Source organism: Nesoenas mayeri (assembly GCF_963082525.1).
Source record: "Nesoenas mayeri genome assembly, chromosome: 7".
Taxonomy (NCBI): Eukaryota; Metazoa; Chordata; class Aves; order Columbiformes; family Columbidae; genus Nesoenas; species Nesoenas mayeri.
In genome coordinates, this window is record NC_137551.1 from 34,188,615 (window position 1) to 34,203,804 (window position 15,190).

The following is a 15,190-nucleotide window of genomic DNA, read 5'->3' on the forward strand; positions in this document are numbered from 1 at the left end:
TTCAAACAGCCCAGCACCAGCACAGGTTTGGGAAGGGACCATTGTAAGAGCAAGATTCCCCTCAGCCAAAGCTGCAAAAATGTTCACAGTAAGAAACAACAACTGCCCTGAACAGCTTACCATCTAAATACTGTGGATGAAGGGCAGTGAGGGAAATAGCTCCATGGTTTTGATTTAAAGATACGTTAGTGGTATCATCTGCTCACAATAGATATGTGTATGTAGTTGCAATAGCTGGTATGTCATGAACTTTAGCAGCATGGGCTCCTTGCTGTCCCCAGCACCCGTGGATGTCCTCCACTATTGAGATGGCAGCATCTCCACCCTCTGCCCCACCACCACCAGAGCACTGGTCGTGAGGCATGAACCACCGCTCCTCCATCACATGCCATGGGGTAATTACTGTGCTCACTGCTGCTTGTGGAAGGTAGCTAGAGGGGTTTACAATCCCCTCAAACTCCAGGGTTTCTAGCTTGTTTAAGGGATCCATAAATATTTGCACAATCTGAATATGTGTGTGCAAACATTTATGGATGTCCTGGATGAGCTAGAAATCCATATCCATCCAGGGTGTCCATAGGTATTTTCACACGCGTATCCAGAGAACTGACCGTGAGCTGTAAAGAGCTCTGGATCTGATCCACGCGACCATTAGCTGGGTTGAGGTCAGTGCTCTGCGCGGTCGGGCACTCGGCAGCTGGCGGGCTCAGGGCCGCCGCACAAAAGCAGGTCAGGCAGAAGTAAAGAACTCACGTAAACGGCGACATCCAGTTCTTTGCTACCCAAATGCAATGCCGCTTTTTACCAGCTCTAGCGTTTCTTCATCTGATGGTAATACAGGCGGACGGCAGAGCCCTCGGCATGAGTGACCCACGCACCCTGGGTCAGGGTCTGTGTCCACAGCTCTGTATGAGCCACACACATATTCAAATACAAGGCTGATGGCAGCAATTTGCATGTAGAGATGTCACCATGCTCACAAAGTAGTAGAACTGTGAGTCATCCCTGATGCAGCCCTGATTAGTTGCATTGTTGTTTTACACGTAATGGTACCTTAATGCAGAAGTACAATGTGACCTTGCTAGTGGTACCTGAGAAAACTTAGCAAAGCATTAGCAAGACTTATTGGCACCAGATATCCCTCTAAAAGACTCTCCTGGTTCGATTTAGTAGAAAAAAACCCCCACCCTATATGTATTTATTTATTTACTACTCCTCCTTCCCAAATATTTCAGATATTGTCTGAGCCAAAGTTGTCTTGGTGATGTGTTCCAGGCAAACCTGGACCAACAAGTAACTGTGGACAGGCAGGACATGGGTCCTGTCTGTAACTCTTTAGGCCAGGTCACTCTATCCAGGTCTGAACTGCTCCAGCCATGCAGAGACAAGCAGGGGTGGCAGAATGTGCCTTATACACTGTCACGAGAAGAGGGAGAAAGAAAACGCAGCAGCAGCAGGACTCCAGCTAATTTCTGTGGCAATGGAGAGCTTTTATTGTGTCACAGACCCAGGTATTCACGGTGCTGCCCGCAGTTGTCATCTGGTTCGGAGAAATAAGAGCTGTGCAAAATCACTGCTATTGACTCTTTAGGGGACGGAACCTATTGTGAGTGCAGGGGCTTTGCAGGGGACCTGCCAATATACCCTATTGTCAGCACAGTGAAGAGTTCCCTCTTTCCATATAACCTTGCAGCCTGAAAACCTCTCATTAGCAAAATTCATTCCCTCTTCTCCCCTGAAAGCGTTTTCCTGGTTAAAGTGAGACACCAGCAGCTTTCAATCTGTAATTGCTCACTGTGCTTAATGAATATGCGAGTGCTACGTACAATGTGCGACTCGCATGGAGATTTTAAAAGAAAGGTCTCACGTTTCTGTGTTAATGGGAGGTTCTGATTCTACTCCCACAGTCCAAAATTGGGGCTCACGGAGGCTGTTCTTTCATAATCCCATGCTCCTGCTCGTACCATGTCATTACTGCATCCCGTGGGGCCAAGGTAATTCTCTCTTCAGTAAAGCTCTCTATCCTGTTTAACGTGAAACTTTACATTATCCCAGTGAAAAGAAACATGACTTTCAGCAATGCGTAGGCTTTATTAGTTACCCACCTTATATCCAAACCTTTAGACTCTTTTTAAAAGCACTTTTTTTCATTTTTTTAATGGAGAGGCACATTATTATACCATTCCCCATGTCAGAAAAGCCATCATTGTTTATAGTAGTTTGCATGAACAGGTTGTGGCCACGAATCACAGTTCTTCTGCCCTGGCAGTTAATCATTCAAAGGAAAAATCATGCAAGGAATTATTTAGGTTTCTACAACCCCTACTGGCACCAACCACTGGCGCTTTCCCCAAAACCCCTTCAACGAATAAGAACTGGTCTATTTTTATATCCAACCTTTAAGTATCATACATAAGGTGAATGATTGATAACCTTCCAAATTAATCATAAATCACAAACCAGAAATGCTTTGTTTTTCAAAGTACCACTGAATGACACACGTTAATAAAAGTCCAAATCCAAAACCGGATCTGGGGTCCAAAATCAGATCCAAACCCAAGTAATAAATAGATCGTGTAACACTTTTTATATAAATTATTAAAAGCCTTGCAGCAAAAAAAATAAAGCTACGCTTATTTAAGGATAATTAGTTTCAAGGTGAGGAATATTTTCCCTAGTTAAAGATACCTCATTTGTGTTAGGAAAGTGTGGATTCCCTTCCATAGTAAAGCTTCCTTCATGAAGCTGTGATGCTTTGAAGACTAAATATTTGTATGCAACTATGGGAGCAAAGTCTGTCAGGAAAAGGAGCAAAAAGCTGTTCCTTGCCCAGACACGAGTGGCTGGGGGTGCAGAATTGGAAAAGGTTGAGTCAAAATTTTGGGTTTCTGAGGTTACTGGGTTCCTCGTTCAGAAAAGGCTTTGGTCTGACCCTCAGCACAAGTCTCAGACTTCCCCCAAATCTGGATGGTGTGACTTTGTTCCAAGTATCACCCCTCCGCTTGCAGAACAAAAGCAGAGGCTGTGGGGGTGTGAAGCTCTACACTATTTTACTTGGCAATCAAACCCCTGATCTCACTCGCACTCTTTTGACCTCAGACCAAGTTTCATGCATCTCTTTTCCTTTCTTAGATAGCTAATACTCTTAAAAGAAGAAACAGATGGCACCCGTTTGCAGATGTCAAAGGCTTGCCTCACGTGGCGTCTTTACTATTGGATTTTCACCAGAGACTCCTGGCCCAGATAGAGAGATTTTTGTCATAATCACCAGCTTTAAACCCGGAGCAAACATTCACTCACTAGGCTGAGCCACAATTACATTTATATCTCCCAGCGCTTCTGATTCTTTTTAAAATGGACTGTAGATTGGAGTACAGGAAAGGGATTAGGGGTGCTTAGAGTTCAGGAAGCAGAATATTAGAAGTGAATGTTAAATAAGAGATGGGAAAAAACCAATAAAAAATGTAATTCCAGTTCTCCTAGGAGGGGAAGGGCAATTTAAGAGCAGAGCTACATGAGGAGAAGCCCCACGTTTCTCAATATATGTAAAGAGATGCTTTGGATGTTTATGGTGAATATTCTGATTTATACTCCGCTGTCCTTCTGCACAAACTTTCCCAAGTGGAGCAGACAGGTGGACCCTTTGTGTCAGGGAATAAAGCAGCTGTGAAGCTGTGAACTTTGCCACTGAATTCCCCAGAACGAGACCCTTGGGGCTTTGCTTTCTTTGTTTCTTTTCCTGTTTTTGAATACGGGTTTCTGAGCTTCCTGGCTGGGTGTCTGGAAGCAGCAGGTCCCTCGGGGACAGCCCTGTCCAGCGTGCCATGTCCTTGTCCCTGCTTCCAGCTGCTCCGCCTTGAGAGCTAATTCACCCGAACCTGTTGACGCCAGTGGTGGTTTTTTAGCGCGTTTACAGCGCCGCGCATCTTCAAGAAAAGCGCTCTAAATGGTATTAATATAAAAGCAGCCTCCTCCCTCCACGAGGGATTAGTTCTGTGGACTAAAGGTGGACACTTAATGGCAGCGCTGACGCTGCCAGGTGTTGCAGACGCATTAAGCTAATGTGCTTATTCCACAAGCCCAAAGTGCCTCATGTGCCCACCGTCATCCCCTGGCAACTTCCAAAGCATAAGGCGGCATTAGCAAAGCTACAGCTGAGTAAAATCCAGGGGAGAGGGGAAAACAGAGCAAAAGTCATGTTAAAAGTTATAAACAAGGTGATTATCGCAGATATAGCTCTGGTCTGATTTGGTCCATCAGATGCATTAATTTTGTCTGTGTTCAGCACCTGAACTGTGTTGAGCTGTTATACAACCTGTGTGCACGTTAAACAGTGTCAGTGAGGGACCTTCCCACACTCCACCGGGCACCTCAACAGGCTCAGGACCACCGTATGTCTGTCCTTCTGCTCTCTTCGGGTGTTACTTCCTGGGGACAAACTGAGCTGCGAAAGCATGAGGGCAAGGAAGAGCTGACAGGTTGATCAGCAACACAGAGCCCAAGGTGCAGCTCCTGGGGTCCCGGCCCCTTCAACTGGGGTCGTTTCTCCTCTTTTGGACAAGTACATAATAACCCCCGAAACACAGGGGATTTCTCATCTCACAGATATCCTGGTTCCCTGTCTGCTTTTTGTCTCCGTGGTATTTACTTGATTTTTCCTGACACTTGCATGCTGCGCTTGGTAACAAGTCCAGATATGAACCAGCTCTGTTCTCCTTGACTTCCCCCCCATGCTCTGCCCCCAATTCCCTCTCTCCTCACACAGGGACAAACAAACTGGCCTCCCCACCTCAGTCTCTGCTGCTCTCACAACCCCTCCATCCCATACACCTTTGCCATAGCTGGCCAAGACACCTGTAGAAATGATGGCAAAGAAGTTGACAGTAAAGCTGAGTAAAGCTCAGCTTTAACTCTCCACATCTCTGTCTGCAGAACTTGCTTGTATGGAGAGGAAAGCACAGAGAAGTATTGATGCATAAGTCACGTCAGTGATAACAGGTTGATATTCTAACAGGTGATGCCCTGTGCCGACATGCAGTGAGTCCCTGGTATTCTACTCATCTGCACTTTCTGGAAACAACTCTCTTTCCAGATACATTAAAACATATCTCCAGTAGCAGGACAGTATTTGCAAGTGAATGAAAAACCCCTCCATGATGTCACGTTTGTCAGTGCTACCAAAAATACCACAGGCAAAGAATGAGAGTGAAGAGCATGATTAGAAAGCCCAGGTTGTTTTCCCTGCGACTGCTCCCTTGGTGGCCAGAGAAAATGTCATTGCTGGGACAATGTTGCTGCAAGTGCATCCTGCCCAAGGAGGAAGGTTTGGGTTCTGCCCGTGTTCTCCGTTAGGGGCAGGAGGGCAGTTTCAGAGAAGACCCTCAGGATTGTTCTCTCTCTTCGTTTCTCAGGAGACACTAAGACCTCCAGATAATTTTCCATGGAAAGCAGAAGATCCCCTGTGTTAAATCATATTGGAAAGAAGGAGTGATAAAAAGGTAGTTTGAAGTTAGCAAGCGAGTGTTAAAAATAAGGTAGCTCCTCAAATCCATGTGGCTTCTGGTCTGTTTGAGACCTTGGAGACTGTATGGATAACACAGTCAAAATCCTCCAGAAACGCCCTGTTTTGGTGCTCTGCTTTCCTTCCAGCCGCCCCCTCGCTGCAGTGTCACCTTGCCTTGTCTCTTGCGACCTCAGCTGGCACTGTGGGATCCTCCCACCAGCTACAAGCCTTGGAGCAGGACAGAGGGAAGGTGGTGTTCCCTACTCCAAGCACCAAGCGGAGCCCGGGGATGCCTCAGCTGTGTCCCCTTCCCATTACAAGTGGGGACCCCCCACTGCCCAGCTTAGCCGGAGGTGAAGCTCTGCCTGCAGCCCAAAGGGTGAAAAGCACTTTCAGACATCACCCCCTGCCAGCCAGCGCTCAGCAAGCCACCCCCTGGCTGACACACGGTGCTCGGAGCAGCCCTGTGCAGGCAGGGCAGGACGCAGCACCCACTTGGGGTTTACATGTTGGGAGGAGTCAGTCCAGATCCCACAGGCCAGGCTAGGGCTGCCACAGCTCCGTGCCCTCCGGTTTGACCAGGAGCAAGGCTGAGCAGGTGCTCCCAGCAGAACACACATATACACTGTATGTACGCATACGTGCATATAGAAACACACCAAAGTCTGGCCATACAGATCCCCAGACTCCACGGTTTCTCAGACAGGGCTGGGACTCCCCCTGTCCCTCTGGCAGCCAGCTTGTCCCATGGGCTCCCCCTTACAGACTCACACACCCCGGGCTCAAAGGCAACTTCACCCACTTTCCGGCTTGATGGGCACTAGAACCCACTCGCCTGCTCGCACTCGCCCCACTGCCGGCACCGCCGGCTCCTGTCAGCCCAGTGTCACTCCAGTTGGTGGCACATACATCCACAAACCCCGTTCTCACCTGTTGCTGCCACCACAGGCACACAGGACCTCCAACCATGCACAGGGCATGGCCAGTGCACCAATAAGGAAACTATTTAGATGAGACCAGCCCTTTTTACCTCCTTTTCCCTCTACTTCCCCACAATGACCTACACTCTCTGCAGTTCCCTGCTGTTGGTTCCTCCCCTGGACATCCCATGAAATAACTCCCCTCAGTCTAAAAGGTGCTCTGGCATTGACTCATCCCGATGGATTTCACACCTGGACAACAGGGCCGATGCCTTTTCTGGGGCAGACCCAAGAGGGGCCCAGGACAGAACGTCCCTTCTGCTGACCCCTTACTTGCCTTCCCCACCTGCTGTTCTGCCCCTGAGCTCCTCTGGGCTTGTGGGGACGAACCCTGGACATGCTGGTGGCTCCGGGATGGGCCTGGGAGGAGCAGGGGATGAGCTGGACTGTCCCCCCGCCACCGTCACTTTGTGTTCCTTTGAGGAGCTATAACAAAAATCCGACCCCAAACGGCCGTGATTCCACCTCAGACTGTCCGGAACAACACGCAGCAACCGGTAAAGCCAAAATACCCCCACTCCCCACAAAAAAGAAAGCAAAAGCCAATCGCCGCCTGCAGGATCCGAACCCGGATCCACACACACACACACGGCGCCAGGGCGCCCCCTGCCGGCCCGGCCCAGAGCAGGGGGTGCCACGGGAAGGCAATGGCAGATTATTAAAAATTATAAGGTTTTATTTTCCTTCTTCTTTTCTTTTCTTTTCTTTTCTTTTCTTTTCTTTTCTTTTCTTTTCTTTTCTTTTCTTTTCTTCTTTTCTTTTCTTTTTTCTTTTCTTCTTCCCTTTCCCCTTCCCTTTCCCCTTTCCCCTTCCCTTTTCCCTTTCCTCTTTCCTTTCCCCTTTCCCCTTCCCTTTTCCCTTTCCTCTTTCCTTTCCCCTTTCCTTTCCTTTCCTTTCCTTTCCTTTCCTTTCCTTTCCTTTCCTTTCCTTTCCTTTCCTTTCCTTTCTTTCCACCCCATTGATTACCAGGCAGTGTCACCCTCCTGCCACGATTCTGTCTGATTTGAGCACCGTTCTCTTACGACAGGTTTTCCACGACACTAAATCTAAAAGCTGACCCTACCTTCCGTCCTGCAGCGGGGCAAGGAGAGCATGGAGCAAAAATCCCTCTCTGGCTCCAGCTGCAAAGCTTAGGTACTTTTTAAGCACATGAAAATCCCAGCATTAATGTGGTGGTGGAGGTTGTATCTCTGGCTCTGTCAATTCTAGCAGGCATCTAAGACAGAACTCCAACATGTAAATCTATTAATGGTGTTAATTTAATGCAACCTGCAGCAGGTCAAAAAGCTGTCACCTGATTAAATCACCATTAAATTAGTGCTGTTATCTGTAGAAATAAAGGGGATTGCAGCCTTGGTGGTACCTGTGTTTGGAAAGCATATTGAGCAGATACAGCCACGGCAATGCCAACCTGCAGCAGGCACATCCAGGCCCCATAAATAACTTGCTGCACGGTATAGCCAGATGATTTAGGGTGGACATGAGGAAAAGGTTCTTCACCCAGAGGGTGCTGGACACTGGAACAGGCTCCCCAGGGAGGTGTCACGGCCCCAACCTGACAGTGTTCAAGAACAGACTGGACAACGTCCACAGACACACGGTGTGACCAGTGGGGTTGTCTGTGCAGGGACAGGAGTTGGACTCAATGGCCCTTGTGGGTCCCTTCCAACCCAGGACATTCTGTGATTCCATGACCCACCTGTTCTGTAACTTCTTATATATCTCTGAAGAACAAGGAGTGCTTTTAAAAGCAACTTTTCTATATGGCTTCTATGCATCACCAAATAGAAAAACTGGTCATACCTTGGTCAAGGGTGTTGCAGCTTTCTCCTCTGTGCTCCTGTTCCTGCTCCACGTTGCCACGTGCCGGTTCTGCAGGCAGGGGATGGCCAGCAACACCCCCACCGCTGGCTGCCACAGAGGTGCATGAGTGCACCACAACTGTGCAATACAGCTGCGGTAGGGAAAAAAACAATCATGACACATGTTATGGAACAGGTTACACATGGTAACAAGTTAACCTACCTTTGAATGGAAAACAGTGATGCTCACATTACTGTGAGCCGCAATTTTCCTTGTTTTTGAAAAGCTCAGTAACAATTACTTATTTTTCCCATCACTGTCTTTTTTTCTTGTGATGAAAAATGGTCATTTTTAAAGGGTATTTAGGAATGCCTGTGATCCATCAGCCCTCCAGAGGTACAAGCACCCACACACACTGTATTTAGAAGCTTTGAAGGAGAGCATGAAGGAGAAAAATAAGTAATAATCCTGGTGTGGGTTATGCCTACGCAAAATTGAAGGGGTGAGGGAGCAAGGCAAAGACCACAGAGAGTGAAGAGAGGGTGGGTGTGAGGAATTCACACCCTCTTGGAAGCGGGTGCTACGTTCTGCTGTAGTCCAGATGCTCACAAATCCCCCAACCTGCTGGAACAAGATGTGCCTTGAAGCAAGATGCTGCTTAATACGAGATTGCTGCCACGCAAATAAAATTAAAGTGGGCAGGACGTACCCGCATCGTGCTTTTGGAGACCTTAGTGTGAAACTCAACTCATCCATAGGCACAAAGAAGAAACGATGGAGAAGCGGATCGGGGTTTTCACAGCACAGCTGCAGCGCCCTGCTCTCAGCCTGGGTCCCACTGCAGTCATCTCACACGGGGCCAAACCCCAAATGGGTCTGGATGCAGACTAATGCTCTTCTTCTTCATTTACATCACTTCAGTTGCTCCTTGGGCTGCCTCAGCTTTATTTAGCAGATCATGAAGGTGTTTTTTGCACACAGACTGATTCCCCCCACTTTTTGCTATCCAGCTGGAGCGCTTTGCTGAGACGCCAGTTACGCACACAGGGACAGCTGAATTTTAGCAGCGTGACTTTGCACACGAGCTCGGCTGTGCTGTTTCCCTTTCCCTCCGCCCCATCCCGCCCTGCTGGGGGTCTGTCGGGGCTCAGCCACATCCTCAGACATCCCTCTTTGAAAACGCTGAGCCCTGAAAAGCCGCAAGTTCTATTTCTCCAGCTTGTAGCCTCTCTTCTGAAGCTGGGGGGGCGGGGAGGGAAATGAAAGAAGCAGCAAAGAAGACTGCATCAGGCTTTGGCAGCCGTCCTCTCGCACGGGAACATTCCACACTTGCACATGAAAAGGATTTTTTAGCAAAGAGTCAAAATAACGAACACAAACAATTACCCAAAAAATCGCCGCACTCAGTGGTTTTCCTGCCTGCTGCTCGTGGCTTAGCGAGAGGTTGGTTCATTGCCTAATCTCGAGCTCAGAAACAGACAGTTCAGCTTTAAGTTTACAGAGTTATTGGCCCGACTACAGAGGAGAAGATTTCCATGAAATCTTTGCCCGAGGCCGAATGATGACTCCAAAAATAACAAGTCGCCTTGAGGTTGGAAATTTTGCTTCAGAGAGATTTTGTTCGTGTCCCGTAAACGATACACAAACATTCACCCGAGTGGATGGAAAACGCTTAAGAGCTACATAACATAGTAAACGAGAGCAGTCCCGAGATGGAAATAATTTACTTAATTGTTTGCAGCGCTGCTGTCACTTCCAGCCATCTGTTAGCGGGGACGCCGCTGATAATCTATTAAGCAGCTTGGGAGGTGAAACCTTCCAAAAGCCGAGATCACAAAGAGTTCACTTATTTCTCTGCGGTAGGAAAGGAAGTGGGTGGGGAAAAGGGATGAAAGGATGAAACACACAGCTCGTCCTCTTCTGGCTTCAGGATGAAAGCTTGGCGCTAAAAAAACTTGGTAATTTCATACTTCCTTAACGAGAAACGGTGTCAAAGACGTGGAGCGAGCAGCAGCTGGAGGTGTTGTGTGAGTCCCATTATCTTCATTACACGCTGGTTTGTAGTTTTAATCCCAAGAGGTCTCCTCTAGGCCTGCGGATTTGCCAACTGGCCTGGTCAGGATGTTGAAAATCCTGGTTTTTAATAAGTGGCGAATAGAATAGCGCAAGAAAAGCCACAGAAAGGGATTTCCCGTCCATTCTGGGAGCCATTCGCTCCTGCAGGAAACACCAAACTCTGCCCCTGCGATCTGGTCATGTCCTGAGGTCCCAGTGACGGCCGTAGCAGCGTTGCCATTGTCCTTCAGTTTTTAGGGTTTCACATCATTCAGTATCACTTTGCAGACTAAAAGAGGGGCATTGAATGTGCCCTTTATACTCTTTGATGCCTGGTCAATCTCTGTAGCATTTCAGATATGCAAAAAGGCCATTTTTGTGTTGAATGTACTGTGGATGGGAAAGAATGTCTAAACCCAGTATTCAAACCACGGAAAAATTACAAAGTCAGTAAATACAGAACAGGAACTGAGGAGAAAAACATGTCAGGCTGTTCCTCTGGACTGTAGCTTGAATAAGAACCTGAAAGGTTTTAACTGACCTCTAAATTAGTGCACTTTCTGTAACTCTGGGAGAGCTTTAGTGCTGCAATTGTTAGCATAAAATGGTCAACTATTTCAAGTTCACACCTCTTTTTATTAATGACATGGAAAAACACTTGAAATCTATCTAATCAAAGGCTCCCAAGCAGTCACACCCCGCGGGCGGCTGAGACAGGCCCGATGGAAACAGAAACCACATGTGTTAGTGCTGATAGAGCTGGAGCTCCGGCCCCGCCGCAGGCAGCACCGCGCTCCCAATCCCCAAATCCCCCTGACCCCCACGGTTCCTTGGGTCTGGGATTCCTTCTGGAAACTGGTATCACAAAGCAAATAAAAAGCCTATGCACATTTACTACCCAGCGTCAGAACGTGCCATCGGTGGCAATTTCAGACATGAAACGGTGGGTAACGCTCCCCATCCCCATCCCCACCCATGCGGCATCACTTTGCTCAGCAAACTTATTTTCTTTAGGTTTGCACATTTGTGTGTAAAGTGAAACAAGGTTTACAAAGCCAAAGGGTAGCACAGGGTTACAGGTAGACAATGTTTTTGACTTTTAGGTATGGTACCTCTGGAAAAGCTCAAGCAATGGAGAAGCACGGCAGACAGCAGCGTGTAACAGCACGCCAGCTTTCAAAGCAATTTAAACAATATTGTTATATACAGTGATCCCCTAATGTTTTCAGTAAGTTCTGATCAGAGTAGCATCAACCACCTTCAATGAAAACCGGAGCCATTTTTAGTATTTTAGTGTAGTATTTAACTGCATTTATTGCCTATGAAGAGTTCAGCAAGTCCATCATGTCTGAGGAACCAAACGGCTGTGACTGTTGTGTATTTGCAGGCTTGCTTTTAAGATGAACATCCCTACCTGTTGTTCTACCAAGAACCAGGAGAGGGTGCTGTTAAATTTGGCTATTATTTTATTTATCCAGAGAGCACCCACACCTTGCAAAACGCCTTTCTCCATTTCTTCCCCCACCACCCCAAGCCCCTTAATATCAGGCGCTTTTTATCTCCTGACTGAAATGGATTTATGTGCCACACTGACCAGCCAAGATTCAGCACTGATGAAAAGCATCTTTCACCTAATTATAGTAAAGCTCCTCGACTAGAGGGATCAGAAGTCACGCAGCAGCACCGCAGTGAAGTTCCACAGATGCTTTGGATACGGGGTGCCCCGCAGCTTGGGTTTGACTGTGGCTCTGCCAAAAGAGCCCTTGAAGCCCTTGGACATCAGGATTTCAAACCAGAGGGGCTGCTGCTGGGGCCGGGTAATCACCACTGACACGGAAACAACCCTCCTGGTGTGGCTTTGGAAGACTTGCTGCTCTGTTTCAGGATTTTACAAGTTATGAACAACTTACAAAAGGAATAGATTCCTTTTCAGCTTTGAACCACAGCCATAGAATCAGAAGAATTTGGGTCCTCTCTCTGCATCACAGACCTAACTAGTTTTTAACCCAGACGCAAATTCTACCACTTGAAATCAATCTGAATCTTCAGTAAAGATATAAATATGTTCTGAACTGTTATCCAACCTTGAATATTCCAACATTTTTCTCTCCCTCCCTACGGTTTTTCAAACCCTCCTTCTCCCCACCTCAGTGTTAGCACTAGAAGCAAGTGTGACAGAAGAAATGCAATGGGAACAGAGGAGCGGGAGGAGATGAAGAAGGTACAAGCAGCATCTTCTGCTGTTTAGTGACTTTGTGTGATTTGTTCAGACAACAGCTCACTGCGAAGTGAAACCCACCGTGTCATCCCACCTTCCTGCCCTCCAGGGATAAACAGGCCATGACAGAGCATCAGCAACTGTGTTAACAGGGACAGAAAGCAAAAAATGGGATAACTGGGGGATGTGAAGTGATCTTGGCCCAAACTGTGTTGGAAACATAAAACAACTGTCAGCACATGGACTGGGTGTATTTGCAGAATATTTTAATTTTCAGCTGAGAAACACACAACAGGACAGAGTTTCAGGCAGGCAATCAGGCATCAAACTTCTCTTGCTTGCTTTTTGTGCTCACACCTTCAGCCTAAGTTCTACAAAAAGGAGCAGATCCCATCTTAACACCTATGCAAAGCAGCTCCGCGTACCCACTTAAAGCCTGAGGTTCAATGCAATGTTTGCAGTTGTTCCTGGGATGCAGGATTTACTTACAGGGAAATTCAGTTCTTCTGTCTGTGCACATTTGTTCCATGCCACATAGAAAAATGTCATCTATTTCACAAACTAAGTTTGATCAGTGATAACATCAACAGAAGCAAAATAACCCTCTCCACATATATACATGCGGCACTGACAAACCCCTGCTTGCATGGTTTTACTTTGCTCTTTTACTGGAAAATACAGAAAATCTAATGGATAGGAAAAAAACCCTTTTATTTCTGCACCTTACAAGTCTAGTTGATGGTTTTCTTCTAAAAAACAAACCAAAACCAAACACCACAAATGAGACAGCCAGTGGGACAACGAGTTCTTTACTAGTAAGGCAAAAGAGCAAGTCAAAGGTGAAGATTTTGTGGATTTAGGTATATTATCTTAGAAATATCACAGGTATTGAAATAAACATCACGGGCACTGAGATGCTGCTAAGAAACATGTTTCCATTTGAGTGTCTTTCAGCTGGCAGCAGCGTAAAAAGCACCTTTGTGTCTACTCCTACGGGGCATTTACTCTTAACAAGCAAATAGTACAGTGCCTGATGAGGAGCATAATGCCAAGGAAAACGTTGTTTATAAGCAGCTACAAATGAGTATTCTGGTTTTATTTTTTACTAGTATTATTATTTTAAAACACGATAGTCAAAGACTCTGCTCTCTTACTCATGCATTTTTAAAATCAATATGATTAAAAATGAATCTACTGTACATCCACATGATGAATGTGGTGAGAGCTCATTCTGCATTTCTTTCATGAAGGTTCCCATCCCGGATTTTTCACTATCACTAAGACTTCAGCTGCAATTACTGGGAAGAGACAAATCCCAACTCCTAAATATGTTCAAGCTGCCCACTCCCAAGGACTTGAGAAGTATCACAAGTTCCATCCTCTGCTGCGGCAGGTGTTACGAGTTCGTTATTACAGTGAATTTTCAAAAGAGGTAATTCTGAGATGACAAATAGTTGCCAAATCCAGAACTGGATGGTCTCATCTCATAGGACCCATCATGATAAAACACACGTGCTCACTTTGTTCCTATCCAGTAAAACAACTGAAATGTAACTTAAGCATGAGGTCAAATACCACTGAAAGGATGGCTTCACCATTACATCTTTAGAGAACACTCAGTGCCTAAGAATTACTTTTAAAAACACGCATATGGAGGCACTGACCTCCCCTTTGATTTCCTAAAAATGAACAGGACATTTAGCTCTGCGGGGAGAATCCGAACTCCTGTTCCTGCTCTTACATCTAACTAGGGAAGAGCCCATGGAAACTGTTTTCTTTACACATTACCTGCAAGAGTGGCTCAGAGTTAAAGAAATAATCAAGTCTACCAAGGGAGTTTGCAATGACAACCTAGACCTAGTTTTAAAAACATGGATAGTGACAGTAATGTATAAAAGATATCTGGCCTTCTCCACAAAAGGAACTATAAAGCAACCAAAAGCTAACTGTGCATTTGGGTTAGCCGGCACATCAACAAAAGTTCAAGAAAAGCCATCTAAAAAATGAAAGAGTAAACAATGAGAGAATGTGGAACAGCAGAAGCTGCAAAGCTTGTAAACAGAGCATGTAGCTAATACGCCTTCCCAGTTCAAACTGTAATGTTGCAGAGAATTCAAAAACATATGAACACAGGAAAAACTGTATGCCAAAATGTGCTTTTCAGCTCTTACATAGTCCCAGGATGATATGAGAGGCTCATTGGAAGCATCTTCCTTTATCACCTTGACAGTTCATCTTTATTGCTCTGGGCAGAAATAAAACCCCCTTCCTCTCAAGCTTAACGTGAGAATGGCTAAAACACAACATCAACCCCCCGTTCCACTGCAGATATCAAAAGTCACCATTAGGAAACCCTGAAATACTTCTCTTGGGCAAACAAAATTAGGCAGGGTGATTTTAGTAGAAAGATTTTAGCAACGCAAAAGACTTTGTTGGTTGGTTCTTTGTCAAAATATTCTTGCCACACAGAGCAGGATCACTCAGGAGACACAGGGAAGACCAGATGCTTCCCAATACTGGTATCTGACCCTGATGTTACCCTGACAGGCAGGACAAGCCCTAGTCAAGCTTTGCCAAAATCAGCGTGCCCAAAGAGAGATATTAACATCAGGTTTCCTAATGGCCGTTCTT